A 19,888-nucleotide genomic window follows, 5' to 3' on the forward strand; every position below is an offset into this window, starting at 1 on the left:
TAAATATGTAACTATATAGGGAGCCATCGATTGTTTACTTAGGATGGAAATTATGGTAGGTGAACAAAACTGTCTTAAAAAAATGAGTTGATGAGGAAAACTTGAGAGCAGTACATTGATTGAAGTAAGTCAGACACATAAAGGCAAATATTGCATGGTCACACTGATATGAACTAATTATAATATGTAAACATATAGATACGAAATTTAAGTTACCAGGCTATAGAAAGAGGCTGAAGGATGGGAAGCAATTGCTTATCATGAGCAGAATGTTCAACCAGGTTGAACTTAAGTGTTTAGAAGTGGACAGAGGTGATGGTAGCTCGTTATTGTGAGAATAACTAACTGCTGAATGGTGTGTGAATGTGGTGGAAAGGGGAAACTTAGAGTCACGTAGGTCACCAGATGGAAAGTTGGAGGTTAAAAGATGGGAATGTAAAACAGTGAATCTTGGGGTGAACAATGTCCATGATTAACTGTACAAATATTAGAAATCTCTTTCATGAACTAGAGTAAATGTAGAACACTATAACTAGAAGCTAATAATAGAGGGGTATATAGGGAAAAAATATATACCTATTGCAAACTATGCCCTACCATTAGTATTATTTTAACATTCTTTCTTCAACAGTAACGAATGTACTATACCAATACTATGAGTCAGTAATGGAGGGGGGTTGGTGGTTAGGGTATGGGAGGATTTGAGTTTTCTTTTTTTGTCTATATTTCTTTTCTGGAGTAATGAAAATATTCTAAAAATTGAAAAAAAAATTGTGATGGATGCACAGCTGTATGATGGCACCATGGGCAATTGATTGTGCTCTTTGGATAACTGTATGGTATGTGAACAATCTCAGTAAAATTAAATAAAAAAAAAAAGTACAGGATTCCCATTTGGAATAATGGTCATATTTTGATAAAAATGTTTGGTGCTGATGGTAGCACAATATTGTGAACATAATTAATAGCACTGAAATTTATACCTGAATGTGATTAAATGGGAAATATTAGATTTTATATATGGTAACAGGATAGAAGATTTACAAAAAAAAAAAAAAAAAATCCATGGAACTACACTACACAGTGAACCCTAAGTTAAAACATGGACTATATAGTTAATAGTACAGTTATAAAATTGTGCTGTTCTCAATTGTAGCAAATGTTCCACACCAATGCAAGTTGTAAATAATAGGGTGATTGTTCTAGTTTGCTAATGCTGCCAGAATGCAAAACACCAGAAAAGGATTGGCTTGTATAAAGGGGGTTTATTTGGTTACACAGTTACAGTCTTAAGGCCATAAAGTGTCCAAGGTAACACATCAGCAATTGGGTACCTTCACTGGAGGATGGCCAATGGTGTCTGGAAAACCTGTGTTAGCTGGGAAGGCACGTGGCTGGCGTCTGCCCCAAAGTTCTGGTTTCAAAATGGCTTTCTCCCAGGACGTTCCTCTCTAGGCTGCAGTTTCTCAAAAATGTCACTCTTGGTTGCACTTGGGGTATTTGTCCTCTCTTAGCTTCTCCGGAGCAAGAGTCTGCTTTCAATGGCCATCTTCAAACTCTCTCATCTTCAAACACTTCAAAGTGTCCCTCTTGGGTGTAGCAAGCTCGCTCCTTCTGTCTGATCTTATATAGTGCACCAGTAATTTAATTCAGACCCACCCAATGGGTGGGCCAACACCTCCATGGAAATTATCCAATCAGAGTCATCACCTACAGTTAGGTGGGGCACATCTCCATGGAAACACTCAAAAGAATTTCAATCTAATTAACACTGTTAGGTCTGCCCACACAAGATTACATCAAAGATAATGGCGTTTGGGGGACATAATACATTCAGACTGGCCCAGTGATATATGGGAGTCCTGTATTTATGCATGGTTATTCTATAGTCCGCAGCCTGTCTAATAATAAGTCTTAAAATCAGATAGTGTGATTCCACCACCTTATTCTTCATTTTCAAAATTGTTTGGCCACTGTTTCCTTTAAAATTTAAATTTGCATATAAATTTTAGAATCAGCTTTTGTATAACTGTAAAAATTCTTGAGCTTTTTCATTGGAGTTGCCATTAAAGCTGTAGATACTTTTCAGAGCATTGACATTAATATGTTGATTCTTCCAATTCATGAGTACAGTATGTCCCTCCATTTAGCCTTTTTTAAAATTTCATTCATTGGTATTTGGTAGTTTTCAGCATACAGATACTATACATGTTTTGTTAGATTTTGTGGTGTAGCTGTTATAAGTGGTATTGTCTTTTAAATTTTGGTTTCTAATTGCTCATTGCAAATACCATTGATTATTGTGTTTTGACCTTGTACACTGTAAACTTGCTAAACTCACTTATTAGTTCTCAGAGTGTGTTTTTATAGATTCCTTGGAATTTAAGACTTAAACAATCATCGTCTGCTAATAGAGAGTTTTATTTCTTCCATTCCAGTCTCTGTGCCTTTTATTTCTTTATCTTCTTGCACTGGTTAGAGCATCTAGTATGATATGATGTTGAATGGGAGCAGTAATGGTGACAGTAGACATTTTGCCTTGTTCCCCATCTTAGGGTGAAAGCATTCAGTTTTTATCCATTAAGTGTAATGTTAGCTTTAGTATTTTTTGTTTTTGTTTGTTTCTTTGTTTGTTTTTTGGTAGACACCCTTATCAGTTTCAAAGTTCCATTCTGTTCCCAGTGTTCTGAGAGTTTTTATCATGAATGGTTATTGTATTTTGCCAAAGGCTTTTCCTGCATTGTTGGATATGATCATGTGATTTTTTTTTTTCTTTCTTCCTTCTATTAATATGTTGGTTTCCCTGGATAAACTCAAGTTGATTATGGTGTATTATTTTTATATATTGCTGGATTTGATATCCTAATTTTTGTTTCTGTGTTCATAAGGGATATTGGTGTATTGTTTTCTTGTATTGTTTTTGCCTGGTTTTGATATTAGAATAACCCTGGTCTTATAAATGAATTGGGAAGTGTTTCCTCTTCTGTTTTCTGAAAGCAATTGTGTAGAATTGGTGTTATTGCTTCTTTAAATATTTTGTAGAGTTTGCCAGTGAAACTGTCTGGGTCTGGAGATTTCTTTTTTGGAAGGCTTTAAAACTACAAATTTAATTGCTTTAAGAGTTATAGGACCATTCTGGTTGTGAATTTTGAAAAAATAGTCCGTTTCATCAAAGTTTTTGAATTTATGTGCATAGAGTAATTCATACTTTTCCTTTATTATTCTTTTAATATCTGTGGGGTCTGTAATGACATCTCTTTCATTTCTGAAATTGGTGTTCAGATCTATATCCTCACTGATTTTCTGAATAATGTTTTCAAGGCTCATGCATGTCATAGCATGTACCAGTTCTTTGTTCCTTTTAATTGGTAAATAATATTCTGTTGTGTGGCTGTACCATATTTCATTTATCTATTTAGGGTATTTCCACATTTGGCTATGTTGACATGTTTTCATCCTTTTACTTAAAAAAAAAAAACACTTTTTATTTTAAAACATTTTTAAACTTGCAGAACGGTTACAAAAATAATGCAAACCCAATGCAGTGAAATCCAACATAGCTTTATCCCTCCAGATCCTCAGATCCAGCAGTTTTAACATTTGCCACATTTGTGATATCATTCTATGTATCCATTTATGTGTGTCTATCAGTTCATTTTCTGAACATTTGAGTGTAAGTTGTCCTAGTTTGCTAATGCTGCAGAATGCAAAACACCAGAGATGGATAGGCTTTTATAAAATGGGGGTTTATTTTGCTACACAGTTACAGTCTTAAGGCCACAAAACGTCCAAGGTAACACATCAGCAATCGGGTACCTTCACCAGAGGATGGCCAATGGCGTCCAGAAAACCTCTGCTAGCTAGGAAGGCAGCCGGCGTCCGCTCCAAAGCTCTGGCCTCAAAATGGCTTTCTCCCAGGACGTTCCTCTCTAGCAAGCTTGCTCCTCTTCAAAACATCACTCCCAGCTGCACTCAGTTTCCTCTCTTTGAGTCAGCTCATTTATATAGCTCCACTGATCAAGGCCCACCCCGAATGGGTGGGGCCATGCCTCCATGGGAACATCTCATCAAAATCATCACCAACAGCTGGGTGGGGCACACTCAAGCAAATCCAACCAGCACCAAAACTTCTGCCCCACACAAGACTACAAAGATAATGGCATTTGGGGGACACAATACACTCAAACTGGCACATTCCACCTCCTGGACCCCAAAATGACATTATCTTTCCAAATACAAAATACATTCATTTCATCACAATATCACAAAAACTTAAATCATTTCAGTAACAAAAGTTAAGTACAAAATCCCATCAAAATCAATTTAGGCGTGGTCAGTCCCAAGGCACAATTCCCCTCTAGCTGTGGATCTGTGAACTTAGAACAAGTTATATGCTTCCAATATACAAAGGAGAGACATTCATAGGATAAACACCTCCACTGCCATAAGGAGAAGCAGTAAGGAAAACAGGGTTAACAGGAGCAAAACAGTTCCTAAAACCCGCAGGACAAACTCCACTAGATTCCAAAGTCTGAGAGTCATCAACAGAACAACGTTGCATCCTTGGGGCCTGAGAGAGCGGGAGCCCAACCCCTCCCAAGGGCCTTCCCGGCAGCTGTCTCCTCTCCAAACGCTTGGGCGAGTGCTCCAACATATCCACACACTGGGGAGACCACCTGCTCGGCCCCACCCTCCTCAAACATCGGGGCAGCTCCCGGATTCCCTTCCATCTCCGGGGCACATGCTCAACCCCTTCAGAACAGTGTGGTGGCAGCCAGGCTCTCCCCAGTTCCCTGGGAATGTGCTCCACCCTCTTTGGGGCTTGGGGTGGCAGGACATTTCCTGAGCATTGAGGCGGAAGGTCTGCCCTCAACCTCCAGGGCAGACTCACCCTTTCCATGCATGTAGGCTGTTCCGCTTTCCCAGCCCTAGACCTCCTGACACCAGACCTCAATCTCCATGGCTCTGTCTTTGAAGAGATTTTTCCTTTATTTTTTTCCTTGTCTGTCTCCTCCAGTCCAGACCGGCAATGGCTCTGTCTATAAAGATCTCGCAAAAATTCTGTTGGCTTTGCATGAAGCACGCAGGGGTCAAAGCCATCAGACAATAGGACTTTCCACAAATCCTTTCTGCTTAACTCCTTTTCCAGTCTTGGCTTCTACTGAAATGGCGGCTGGGTTCCATGTTTGGTTACATCCTCACGTTGGGCTGTAGCTTCTGGGATTCCACCCCTTGGAAGCCTGAACAGATTTTGTTACTGGAAGTGGGGTGCTTTTGCTGCTGAGTTTGCAAATACCAAACATGTTGTTATGGCTTTTTAAATGGATATTGGGGAGTTTCTGGAAGAATTGTGAGGAGCTTGATAGAAAAGGCCTAAACTGCTTTAAAGAGACTGTTTATGGAAATATGGACTGTAAAGATACTTCTGATGAGGACTTGAGCAGAAATGATGAAAGTGTTGTTGTAAACTGGAAAAAAGGTGATGCTTGTTTTAAAGTGGCACAGAATTTGGCAAAATTGAGTCCTGTTGTCAGTTGGAAGGAGGAATTTGAAAGCAACAACCTGGAATACTTAGCTGAGGAGATCTCCAGACTACGTGTGGAGGATGTATCCTGGCTTCTCCTTGCAGCTTATAGTAAAATGCGAGTGGAGAGAGATAAACTTAGAACTGAACTCTTGGGTTCAAAGAAACCAGAAGCTGATGGCTTGGAAAATTCCAGGCTTCCAAGGGGTGGAATCCGAGAAGCTACAGCCCAACGTGAGGATGTAACCAAACATGGAACCCAGCCGCCATTTCAGTAGAAGCCAAGACTGGAGAAAGAGTTAAGCAGAAAGGATTTTTGGAAAGTCCTATTGTCTGATGGCTTTGACCCCTGCTGGAGACCAGCTGCCAGCAATCCTTGGCTCCTCTGCCACATGGCAAGGCCCATGGTAGCATCTACCCCCACAGGAATGGATTAAATATAAGAACATGTCTTTCTAGGGTACATACAGCTTCAAACCACCACACTCAGTACACTGAATTAACTATTGCTTCTGTGTAATACAATTACAACTTTAGGTGGCATCATTCTACGAAGTATTAGCTATGGGAAAAATCTTCATTTATAACTTGGAAGAAGATTGATAGACTTTTGAAAAAATCAGTAGATTCTTTAAGACTTAGTCTCTTTGATAGCTGGAAGGATAAAACATATATACAAATGTCTGTGACATGGAAATGTTTCTTTAAGAAACCTTTACTCTCAAAGCTTATATTTAGGGGACAATGCCATCTTACTACGAGTAAGCTCAGTTTTACAGTTTTAGTTGGGGATTTGATATCATGATGTGGTTTTAATAAAGTGGTATTATTACATATTCTAATGGCATAATTAATTTTGATTACAAAACACACTGTATTTTTGTATCTTCAGAGATCCATGAGTTCACTGAATAGTGGAGCTTACCAGGACCTTGAGAACCCCTATTTTGATAAAATAATAGATGAGAAAACTAAGGCCAAAAATTATGTTACGTAACATACCCATACAGCTCTGTAAGGTAGTAGAATAGCTAGGATCAGAACTTAACTTTTCTTCTGTTTCGGGATTTCTTTCACTTATGCATAAGATGCTAAACTTTTTATTGAAGTTTATTCATATTTACTCATAATCCAAAGTGCAAATACTACATATTTTATTCTAAACCTCTTTTGTTCAATAATGTAGGGGTTAAGATTGGGTAATTTGCAACTTGAATTATGATTGGTTTAATTCTTTTATTTCAAGCCACTGAAGTATGCCACAGTGTGTCACCAGAGGAGGTAATGATTAAAGGGAGGAGAGCCAGAGATAATTTTTTTTTTTTTTTTTTTTTTTTTGGCCTGAGGATGGAACTTACGAATATTATTATTTTATCTACTGTTCTAGATCAGGAGCTGGGAAACTACAGCCTATTACGCCATATTTGACCAACTGACTGTTTTTGTGTGGCCTGCAACCCTAAGAACGGTTTTTATGTTTTTAAATGGTTGAAAAAAATCAAAAGAAGAGCAATATTTCTTTGTGAAATTCAGGTTTCAGTGTTCATCAGTCAAGTTTTATTGCAACATAGTCATGCTCGTTTGTTTACATAATGTCTATGGCTGCTTTCACCAAACAGTGACTGAGTTGAGCAGTTGTGATGGAGACTATATGGCTTGTGAAGCCTAAAATATTTACTGTCTGACCCTTTACAGAAAAAGTTTACTGACCTTTATTTTAGACAAAACTAAGTGTATGTGCAAGGAAACGTTTTCATTTAACCTTGTTTGACCTTTTTAAAAAAAAATTGAATGGAAAGAGTATATAGCTACCCTTTTGCAAAGCTAGACCTTTCTATCCTGAGTGAATAGTATGCTCTTGAAGGAAGAAATTAGGTAGATACTATAGAAGCAAAGTCAGTGTTCTAAGTAATTTCCTTCTCCAAGACCTTTTGGAGGCACTAAAGAGAGAGGGTAACTTGAAGACATCAAAACTTAGAATACCAGAAGAGGGATGAGAGAAGATGCAGAAGCTTGAAATTAGATAAGAGGAGAAATGGTTTTTGTTCAAGTCATTTAAGAGCAACCTTGGGCATTTGCTGTTCCTGTTGAATAGAAGAAAGGGACCACATGTATAACACCTGTGTCTTATAAAACTGGCAGTTGGATTTCCAAATTAAATTGAAACCAATTTAAAAATTATCCATTGAGTAAGTGAGCTTAAAAATTCTAATTGAAATAAATTTATTAGTGTCTCTTCATTCTGAAATATAAGCAGATTCATCCAGAGAATTTGGGCAGTTTGCTTAGAACCATGAAGTGGATCACATCTTAGTAGTTGTTTGGGAAAATGTACAATCTACATTTTTCCACTCGATTTTATAAAACCTTTGCTTAAAGGAAAACCAAAAATATCTATCTGTGTTGTTGACAATGTAAAGTAATTGTCATGGTTAGCATCTGCAAAAAAAAAAAAATCTGATGTGATGTTATTTTCAGTTTTGTTTTGTAACTGTGATAAGATTTTATTAGCTTTCACATAAGCACTGCAAACAGCAACTCTCAATTTACCTAAGTAGGGGTGGGCTTGGTAAGGAGAAGATAAGTGAGAAAAGCAGTTACAGATAAAGATGTTAAAACAAAAACAAAATGTTTTTCATGTGAACTTATTTAGATAAAATTATTTATCTAATATTTGAGAACATATTCACTGATTTATAGATGTCATTGGAGACTACAAAAATACCAGGACAAAAGTTTAAGAAAATAAGCATCATACTGTTGCAGGACAAAAAAAATCACCCAAAAGTTACCATCTTCTAAAATAATCTGTTTATTTTAGAAGAAATTAGGTAGAATTTCTACCTAAGAGCATTTCAGAATGCTCTTGGCTTCTTGGCTGAACTATTCTTCTATCCAATATTAGAATAAGGGGATTGAGTTTAGTACCTACTGCTTACTTATACTACCTCTCCTTTCCTTTTGTCTGTCAGTTGTCTCCTGCAACCAACCCTGCCTCTTTAGCATATTGGAGTCTGTCTGGATATGTTCTCTTTGCCTCTGATGTGTGGCTAACTGCTGTGCCAGAAGGCAACAATATGATGATAGTACCTGGTATATTGTAGTTAATAAGTATTTGCTGAATGAATGAATGAGTGAATGATGACTAAGGGAGAGGGCTTTTCTTTTATTGCATCATGTGGCCTCTAATGGTTACTGTGTAGTTCAAAGGAGCCCATCTTTTTTATAATTAGATGTTTTTGCCAATTCGTAGTAATTTAAATTTCTTCACAAATGCACTTTTTCCCCCATTCTGATTAATCCACAAACCAATTAACCTGCTGATTGAAAATTGACTCTACAATGGGTACACCAAAGACTTTAGATGGAACTCCAGATATGGTCTCATTGTCCTTGAGCTTATGATTCAACTGGTGCCCTTGGCTCCAAAGCCCTGTTTAGTGCCTGTACAGCATGAACTGTACCCCCCTTTACCCCCAGCACAAAATAGACTGCCTTCTCTGGAATCCATAGTTTAATTTTCTTGCTTCTTATGAATTATTCTCAATTCCTTCATCAGATGTGGTATGCCATATCCATTGTTACCTGTTTTTGTGTTGTAACTCTGGAGGCACCAAGGGAAGTTGGGAATTAAAGAGATGGAGTAAGTGGTATAGGGCTGTTGAGTTTGCCTGGATACTCGGGGGAAGCACAAAAAGTCACATTCCTTGCTCAGCTTTTCTTTGTTTTCAGGCTTTCCCTCTTTTCCAACCCCCACCCCCCAAACTTTTTTCCTCTGGGGGGGCAGGCGGGGGGAAAGGGTAGGTAAAAAAGTGATATGAAAACTATGAAGATTTGTGGGAGTCTACATTAAGTGCCCAAAATGAAAAAAAAAAAAAAAATTAAAATCAGAGATTTTTATTCATTATTCAACAAATATTTGAAGTCTCTACTTACCAGGCCTTGCCATCATGGAGCTTTTGCATTTTAATGGGAGAAGACAAACATTAAACAAATAAATATATATCATATCAGGTAAATAAAAAAGCAGAGAAAAAAGAGTAGAGAGTACAGGTGGGAGGGGATTTGCTATTTATACATGGCTGTCAGCCCTGCAGGAAGAAAGGAATTGTATCAGTCTGGGCTCAATCAGGAGACAGAAACCACACAGTTATTTAAAAATTATTAAATCATGATTTTTTTTAAAAAAAGGAACCAAAAGCTAAAAGAGAACTCTATATGATGCTCTAAGGCTAGAGGGGAGTACCCAAGCAAAGAAAGAGTTGGAAAGGGGAATCCCTCCCTGAGGCTGGGGTTCAGACCTTATTGGAGAAGGTGTCATTGCAGCCCACTTGATGGCAGAGAGGTTGAATGTTTGCTTGTGTCAAATATTCTGGTACACAGTCACTCAGCAAGTAGGAAGCAACCCTCTTAGGTGCAGCTGAGCCACAGCTGGTGGGTAGGCGCACAGTGTGCAGTGGAAATGGGAGTGCCTGTGTGGGTGGGAGGCCCAGAGTGCATAGTGTTCATCATGGGGAGGGCTGCAGGTTCAGGAGGGAAGCCAAAGACAAACGCCCTTGGTGGGGGCGGGGGGGGGGGGCGAGTGAGCAGAGGAGAGGTGGGGAGCAGGCAGACAGGAGACGTGGACTACAGTGTGTCCGTGTCCGAAGGGCCTCAGCATCAGGAGGGTTATGAGAGATGAACCATAGGGAGTGGGCAGAATTGGGGTCTTGATATGGACAGGAGACCTGGATCATGGGATATCCATATTAAGTGAGATCAGAGCCACAAGATTGCCAAAGGGACCACCATGCCTTCTGGCTATATTGCTAGGGCAGCTTACCACTGGATAGCCTCACTTACACTGCTGACCAACAGTGCAGCTGCCAGAAACAGTAGGAAAGCTCCTTCTGCACTGTCCCTCCAGACTCCTCTAACAGAGAGGAGTAAAGGAAGAAAGGTGAATTTGGAGCTGAGAAGCAATAAATTGATAATTGACACAGGAGCTAAGTTATGTGGCAGTTTGGAGGAAGAGCATTCCAGGCAAAGGTAAAAATAAGTATAATGTTCCTGAAGCAAGGATGCCACTGACTAGCCAGGAGAGAGTGTTGCCAGAGATGATTTCAGAAAAGGATTTGCATGTAAGGCCTAGTAGAAAATTGTAAAGACTTTGAATTTTAATCTCAGTGAAATGGGAAACCTTTGGAAGATTTCAAGTAGAGTAATGTGACTTAGGATTTTAAGAGTCACCCTAGGTGCTGTGTTGAGAATAGAGCCAAAAGGAAGGAAACCTATTAGGGGTACCCATTGCAGCAATCTATGTGAAAGGTAAAAGTAGCTTAGATCATGAAAGTAGCAGTGGAAATGATACGAAGTGGTTGGATTCTAGATCATGTTTGAAGGTAGAACCAACAGGATGTGCTGATGGATTAAATGTAGGTATGAATGTAAGAGAGGACTCAAAGATGACTCCAAGGTTTTGGCCTGAGAACTGAAAGAATGGAATTGCCATTTTCTGAGGGGGACCAGACTTTGGGGAAGAGGACATCAATCAGTACTTCAAGTTTTGGCTATATGAAGTTTTGATTGAGTATCAAAGAAGAAATGTTGATGAGGCAGTTTGCTATGAGTTTGCAGTTCAGACAAGATTTGGAGGGAATTATGGGATCAAGGGAGCTTTTATTGGTCTATAATTTCTTTTTTTTTTTTTTTTTAAGTAATAGACTATTTTTTAGAACAGTTCTAGGTCTATAGAAAATTGAGCAGGTAGTGTAGAGAGTTCCCATGTAACCCCTGTCTCCTGCACACAGTTTCCCCTATTACTACCATTTTCTGTAAGTATGGTACTTTTGCTAAAAGTGAACCAATATTGATACATCATTATTAATTCCGTAATTTACATTAGGGTTCGCTTTGTCTAGTATAGTTCTATGAGATTGGACAAATGTATTATGTTAAGTATAGAATTTACAGTATTATACAGAATAATTTCTCTGCCCTAAAAATGCCCTGTGTTCTACCTATTCATCCCTTCCGCCCTCCTCTCCCACCCCGAAAGCCCTGGCAACCACTGATCTTTTTACTGTTGCGTATAGTTTTGCCTTTTGCAGAATGTTATATGATTGGAATCATATAGCATGTAGCCTTTTCAGACTAGCTTCTTTCACTAAGCAATATGCATTTAAGGTTCCTCTATGTATTTTTGTGACTTGATAGCTCATTTCTTTTTATTGCTGAATAGTATCCCATTGTATGGATGTACCACAGTTTATCCATTCATCTTTTGAAGGACATCTTGGCTGCTTCCAGTTTTTGACAATTATGAATACTTATGAATACTATAAACATTCATGTGCTTGTTTTGTATGGACATAAGTTTTCAATTCACTTTGAGAAAATTTCTAGGGGTAGATTGCTATATTGTATGGTAAGATTATATTTAGCTTTGTAAGAAACTGCCAAACTATCTTCTGAAGTGAGTATACCATTTGGAATTTTCCCCAGCAGTGAATATCAGACTCCTGTTGCCCCCATATCCTTACCGGTATTTGGTATTGTCATTTTAATTTGCAATTCTCTAATGACATATGATGTTGAGTATCTTTTCGTATGCTTATTTGCCATCAGTATATCTTCTCTGGTGATGTGTCTGTTCAGATCTTTTTGCTTATTTTTAATTGAGTTGTTTGTTTTCTTGTTGAGTTTTAAGGGTTCTTTATATATTTTAGATATTGTAATTTTTTTTAATTAAGCCTTTTTTTTGAGATAATTTTAGATTTATATGCAGTTGCAAGAAATAATGTAGAGAAATCCCTTTACTCTGTTTTCCCCAGTGGTAACTTTTAATAAAACTCTTATAAAACTGCAGTACAATATCACAACCAAGTTATTAACATAGTTATAGTCAAGATACAGAACATTTTCATCACCACAGGGATCCCTCCTGTCACCCTTTCATAGCCATGCCCACTTTTCTTCTGCCCCCACCCATTCCTTAACCCCTGGCAATCGCTAATCTCTTCTCTATTTCTATAATTTTGTCATTTCAAAGATGTTATATAGATGGAATTATATGGTTTGTAATTTTGGGGAATTGGCTTTTTTCACTCAGCATGATTCTTGGAGATTGATTCAGGTTGTTTTTTGTTTCAGTAGTTGATTCTCTCCTCTCTCTCTCTCTCTCTTTTTTTTTGCTGAGTAGTATTCAGTGGTATGAGTATACAGTTTGTTGAACATTTCATCCACTGAAAGACATCTGTATCGTTTCCACTTTTTGGTTATTACACATGAAGCTGATAGAAACATTTCCTTTAAATTTTTGTAATCCAGGAAAGGAGAAATTTAATATAGTGCTTGAAATTCTGAGTCATTAATTAAGATAAACTTCAGTCATTTTTTAAAACACATTTTATTGTGAAATATAACATATATATAGAAAGTATGATTTCAAAGTATGATTTAACAAGTAGTTACAGAGCAAATTTCAAAGAAGGTTATGGGTTACAGTTCCACCATTTCAGTTATTTCCTTCTAGCTCTTCTGATACCCTAGGGACTAAAATATATATATATTTAAAGATTCATTATTTGTAATCCTTTGTTAAATCCTGTCTTGTCTGTTGCTACTTCTCCCTCTTGTCTGATCAGTGTCTCAATCTTTAGGGATATCTGGGCAGTGACCACCCTAACTTTTTCATATTGAAAAGGGGTATCGGCATTATGGTGAAAGGGGATGCATCTGGTTGATGTTCTTGAAGAGGCTGTTGCCTCTGGGTTTTGGGACTATCTGTCATAGGAACACCCTGGAGGATTTAGGTTTCTGAGAAATAAACTTAGTGAATGAAACTTTTATAGAGTCTCTGATAGGGACCTGGATATTCTTTAGGATTTTCAGAACTACTTGTTGATTTGGGCTTAGCATACTGTGGCCATTTGGAATATCTAGCTGGAGCTTGCAGAAGAGTAACCTCCAGGATAGATAGCCTCTCAACTCCATTTGGGATCTCTTAGCCACTGAAATCGTATTTTTTTACCTTTCTTTTCCCCCCTTTTGGTCAAAAAGGCACTCTCAATCCCTTGATGCCCAGGCCAGGCTCTTTCCTGGGAGCTGAGTCCCATGTCACCAGGGAGATTCATTTCCCTGGGAGTCATGTCCCACATAGAGTGGGGTGGGTACTGAATTTATTTGCAGAGTTGGGCTTAGAGAGAGAAAGTCCACATCTGAGCAGCAACAAAAGAGGTTCTCTGGAAGTGACTCTTAGGCATAATTATAGGTAGGCTTAGCCTTCCCTTGAAAGCCATAAGTTTCACAAGAGCAAGCTTCAAGATCGAGGGCCTGGCTTATTAAATAGGAGGTTCCTAATGTCACATAGGATATATTCTGTCCAAGATAAACATTCACTGTCTCATATTATCTTTACTTAGTTGAAGATCAGAGTAATCATCATCACTCTCAATTTTAAATAATTACTGTAACCCAACATACCCCAAAGTTATCAGCCCCTAATTATTTATCCCTAGTATTAGTGTGGTACTGGTAAGGTATTCCTATTAATTAAAGTCTATAATATGCAATAGGTAATTTTTTGCATATCTCATTCTGTTAACTCTTTGTACCAGTGTCATACCTTATAAGTATATCATGCTAACACTTATTTGTGTTTGTAGTGCTACTCTTGTGTGTTACATGCCTTTAAACAACCACTTTGAAACATGTTTGCCTTTGACACGGCATGGTACTTACAATCCCATTAACAAACCATCATCACCCTTGTCTGTTTTCCATATCCTAAAGTTCAACCTCATTAACAGGTCTGTACATACTGGGTAATCATTCCCCCTTCTGTCCACCTCTAGGTCTCCCGTATTCTACATTTTAAGAACCTGATTTTACATTATTCAGAGAGTTCATATTAGTGTTAACATACAATGTCTCTCCTTTGGTGTCTGACTATTTCATTCAGCATTATGTCCTCAAGTTTCATCCATGTTTTCATGTTTTAGGACCTCATTCCTTCTTACAGCTGCGTAATATTCCATCATATGTATGTACCACATTTTGTTTATCCACTCATCCGTTGAAGGACACTTGGATTGTTTCCATCTCTTGGCATTTGTGAACAGTGCCACTATAAACATCAGTGTGCAAATGTCTGTTCATGTGAGTGTTTTCAGATCTTCTGGGTATTAACAGGAAGTGAAATTGCTGGATCATAGGGTAACTCATATCTACTTTTCTGAGGAACCACCAAACTGTCTCCCACAGTGGCTATATCATTATACATTCCCATGAGCAGTGGATGAGAGTTCCAATTTCTCCAGCATTTGTAGTTTCCTGTTTGTTTAATGGCAGCCATTCTTACTGATGTGAGATGATATTTCATTGTGGTTTTGATTTGCATTTCCCTAATACCTAGTGAAGATGAACATTTTTTTCATGTCTTTCTTAGCCATTTGTATTTCCTCTTTGGAAAAATGTCTTTTCATATCTTTTGCCTGTTTTATAATCGGGCTCTTTGTACTATTGTCATTGAGTTGTAGGATTAACCTTTGTCATTTAACTCTTGTTTTCCTCAAGTGATTGACAGTGCTAGCTTTTTAAAGGCTAATTTCATTGAAAGTATAAGCTTTAAAAAAATTAATAATTACCTCAAATTCATTCTTTCTATAATTAAGTTATATTATGCTTTTATGTTTCTATTTTATTGAAGGCTATTTCAGTCTTGACTTCCTGAAATTTACCGTTACCTTGATTAACCTAGGACCTAGAACAGTGACTGGTACTTAGTAGATGTTTAATAAATATTTATTGAATCAAACACTTTTTTGTGTCATATTTCTAGATCATACCATTAACAGCATCTATTATTTGTAAATTTTAATTTTCATAAGGTACTCTCATATTCAGGTTCTTAGATTTTATTTAACTCTGTTCCTATATATTAAAAAAGATCAGACGTTTGCTTTTACAAGTTTTAACACTCAAAAGTATTTAACACTGTCATGCAATGTTTTCAACCTTTATTAAGTTATAGTACCAAAATGTTAGTAGAGGCAATCATTTCTAGGCTTCTGTTACTGTGAATCAGATCTTAACTATTTCTTTGACGTTAGATTTGTGGTTTCTTGAGCTAATTTAACTGATGTAAGAGATGAGTCTTGCTAGGCGTTTCTTTTAAAACTGTATTTCTTGTTTTATAGTAAACAGTTTTTCTCTAAGGAAACTTTTCTCTGCAGTCTTACCTTGTCATCTATTTAGGAATGAAGAGCCAACTGTGTGAACTAATCCCTAAATGTTTTATTATTAAACTATTTGTTACTCATGTTTTGTTTTTTACTTTATTTATTTTGAATATTCCCATAGTTCTTGAAATAACTCTGTTCTGAGTCAATCTTCTGTTATTACTAGACATTCCCTTTAGGTCATTCTCCACCCACTTTGGGAGTTGGAATGCTTACCCTTCGATTGGTTCCCTCTGGCCACTGGAGTGCATGAGTAACTGTCGCATGTGGTAATGCTTGTCAGAGAGTGGAATTCTAAGACTTTCCCTTTACATAGGACAGTTTAACTTTTTACTTCTGGGAAGAGGTATGGTCCTTGGGACAGTTGTACTTCCACCTAATAGTTATGGCAGAGAAGAGGACGCATCGCTTTGCTGCCTCTGCAGTGAGGCCTCAGAATCTGCTTTACCCGACTTGACAGGTATGGTTCAGAGGTGATAGTTTTGGGGAAGATAGGTACAAACGGTAATCAAGTATGAATGGAGATTTTTAAAAATTAATCTTTACTATTGTTATCTTCATTGTTGATCAGTGAAGGTTTATGTGGTTTTTTTTCTTGGTATTTCATAGTAGGCTCTCAATACTTATTGAATGAAAGAATAAATGAATATGCAGTATTTTAATGTATTAAGATATTGAAGAACTTAAACTGCATTAAGAACTGTTGAATAATTTATCCAGTTACCTTACATAGTTTTTAAAAGGTAAAAATATTAGTAGTTCCTTAGAGAATTTACAATTAGATAAAGTAGAATTCTGATAAGATGTTTGTAAAATAATTGAAAATGCCTAAATTGAAAATTTTATATATTAATTTCTCCAATTTCTACCTGACAGATTTCTTTAAACTGATAGAAGTTATTGAATGACTGATGAAAAGGGTTTTTTAATAAAATTAAACATTAAGAATTCTCTGAATTTGAATTTTATTCTGGATTTCAACTTGTTTAATCCTGATAATTTACTTCTTTCAAGCTGCTATTTCTATACCCGTTCTTGATAATCGTAATGTGTTTCTACTCCATGGGTCCTCTATGCCATAGTGAAAATCAGAGTCTCCTATTATCTCATTTAAGTCTATGATCTACCTCTTTATCAGTAATTAAATGAAAGGTTATTCTCTATCTAAGATACCTAATATATAGTAGCAACTTTACTGTGTTCAAAAATAAAACATTTCCAGCCTAGACACTTATGGGCACAGAACATCTGAATCATCCAGACTGTCTGTCTTAAGCCTAGAATAAAGAAAGTGGCATGACACCCACTTGGTAATACTGTGACATTTGCTTATTCTTCCTATAGGGTTTCTTTTTGTTTTGGCCCATTTTCCTTAGCTTGCTCTCTTCCATTTAGTTCTTTAATTCTTTATGATTTAATATATGTTCATTCTTAGCCTCAGGGGAAAAAATAGGATTTTTAAAAAATTTCCTTTTGTTTGGTACTGGTGGTTAAGGTGGTGTTTAAGTGGATATATCCTGTGTAGACTGATTGTACAGGAAATTGACCCTCATTACTTTGAGAACAAGAATAAAAAGTGGGAAGAAAGAAGGAAGGAAATAAATATTTTGACTTGGCCAAAAAGAACATAAAACCAGAGACGGAAAGAAGGAAAGTGGGGAATAAAAAGGATTGTTTTGCAAGTTGTGGTTCTTTTAGGACTTTGGACTAAAAGAAGACTTTTATCCTTTGTTTATTACTTTGTATATTTGAAAAATATATAGTATATTTGGGCTCTGTATTTCTTGTAAAATGATGTAAAATCATACTGTAGGTCTCATTTTGTTTTTTCTTTTTGTCAAATAACATAGTTTCTAAGAAGCAAGTCAGCTGACTTGCCTTTAACAGTCCTTCTTTAGGCTTGATGCAGTTCCTCCCCCAAAACACATTAACATATAGACATGTCCTTATATATTGATAGTCTGTTGTTCTACTGCCTTCAGTGCAGATTTCCTGCTCATCAGATTTAAATTTCTTCTGCTCTCTGAATCCTTGGCCTGACTCTAGAGGTTTGCTTTATATTGTCATCTTGTAGCATCCCTCTAATAGAGAAGTGCATAAGATTCGTTCAACAAAGGTTTTTTGAGAGCCTCTTATATACAGGCACTGTTCTGGGTTCTTGGGACTTACCAGTGAACAGAACAGACAGAAATCCCTGTCCTCATAAAACTTACAACTGGTGGGGGAGTTAGATAATAAACATGAATGTAGTAGTAAGTTATGTAATGTTTTATGGTAATAAGAGCTATGGAGAAAAATCAAAAAAAGGAGAGGTGGGAAATTTGGGAGTGTTGTTGGGAATAAATACATTTTAAAAATAGGATAGTCAGGGAATGCTGTTCCAAGAGGATAATATTTTGGGGGAAGAGTATTTTATGCAGAAGGGAAGGCCATCTCAAGTCCTGAGGCAGGAGTGTGCTTGGCATGTTCAGGCAGCAACTGGGAAGCCAGTGGCCACAGTGAGGTAAGCTAGGGGAAGAGAGTAGTAGGAGATGAATTGGGTAAGACAGATAAAGCATAGCACCTTTTTAGGCCTTACTAAGGACTTAGGTGTTTGTGTTTAATATCGGGAGCTGCTGAAGAGTTTGGGCAGAGAGGATTAACAAGATCAGATTTAGGCTTTAAAGGCTGCTAGTGTCTTTGAGAATAGACAGTAGGGAGCAAAGATAGAAAGATGGAGCTCAGTCAGAAGGCCAGTGAAATAATCTAGGCAAGAGATGGTGGTGACAAAGTGGTAGTAGTAGAGGGGATGAGAAATGGCAGGATTCTGGATGTATTTTTGAAGGCACTGCCACTGCAATTTCCTGATGGATTGGACCTGGGATATGAGAACAAGAAAGGAGTCATAAATAATACTAAGATTTCTGGCCTCAGCACCTGAAAAGATGGAATTGCCATTAACTGGGGTGGGAAATTCTGTAGGAGGAGCATATTGGAGGGAAAGAATGAGGAGTGCTTATGCATATTAAGTTCCAGTAGTGTTATTAATGGTTTATGATTCTTATAGTCTGAAGCCCAATACAGTGCTTAATATATAATAGATGCTCACTCAAATTATTGGTTTTGTAAATCTTAAATTTTAATGAGTCTCACAAAGTAAAGTATAAATGTATGGCATTTGTCTATTTTTGGCCTAATAGGATTTAAGATTTGGCTATAGTGTCTGCTTAATACTCTCTTTAACTTGATCATTGATGGTACAAAAGTTCTGGTTACCTGTGTGTTTTTGTTCCCTTGATATTTTAAAACAAAGGGGAAATTCTTCTATTTAAAAAGAATGAAATATATTTGACCTTTCTGATAATTTTTAAACATAATCACAAAAAATTGTAATGTATTACCACCATTACTAATAAGAAACACTTATTAGTGTAGATCATGTATTTAGTATAGAACCTAATAAATATTATGTTCTGAAATAGTCTATACATTTTTTGGCACTTCTTTTCATTTCAATAAAGAGATGGCATTTTGGAGGCTGATGGAAATTCTGCTAGAGTGGGTAATTTTTCATTGCGATAAAGAAAAATATAGTACATGTGACCAGTTTGAAGAATGTTTTACATGACACAGTGTTTTGGTTGTTTGGTAATCCTAAATTGGTTATCTCAGTATGTAATATAGCTGTTCCCATTCACTTTAACTCTGTTTAAACAAGAAGCAACATAATATCTTTTTTAAATGGACCTTTTAGGATGTTTTGATGTATCTTCAGGTTTGTCAGAATATTCTTAATGTAAATCAAAGTTTAATTAATTGTGAAATCTTAAAAATACATTCTTTTTAAGAGGAGGAAAGAATGGGATGAAGTGAAACAAACTCTGAAACTGTCCAACTGACAACAGGAATTTCCGTCTACATTGTGTGGACAATTATAAAGCCATTTTAAAAACATTGGTTAATGTAATTTAAAGATTAAAATAGATTGCTTCCCACCTCATAGTTTTGTATAATTTGGCCATTCATTCAACCAATAGCTATTAAACTTAACATTTTATGTAACTCTTGATAGAAAAAAAGATACACTTCTTATCCCCAAGGAGCACATTTGAAGTTTAGGAAATAAACGGAGAATAAGAGAAAGAGAAATAGAGGCTATTAATGT

General features: G+C 36.8%; 1 protein-coding gene across 2 annotated transcripts in view; it reads left to right on the top strand.

The window, feature by feature from the left end:
• ABL2 (ABL proto-oncogene 2, non-receptor tyrosine kinase) overlaps positions 1 to 19,888 on the top strand; it is a 166,102-nt gene that overhangs the window by 113,130 nt on the left and 33,084 nt on the right. The gene's annotated exons all lie outside the window — the stretch shown is intronic.

The sequence above is a fragment of the Choloepus didactylus genome, chromosome 2 (assembly GCF_015220235.1).
Source record: "Choloepus didactylus isolate mChoDid1 chromosome 2, mChoDid1.pri, whole genome shotgun sequence".
NCBI lineage: Eukaryota > Metazoa > Chordata > Mammalia > Pilosa > Megalonychidae > Choloepus > Choloepus didactylus.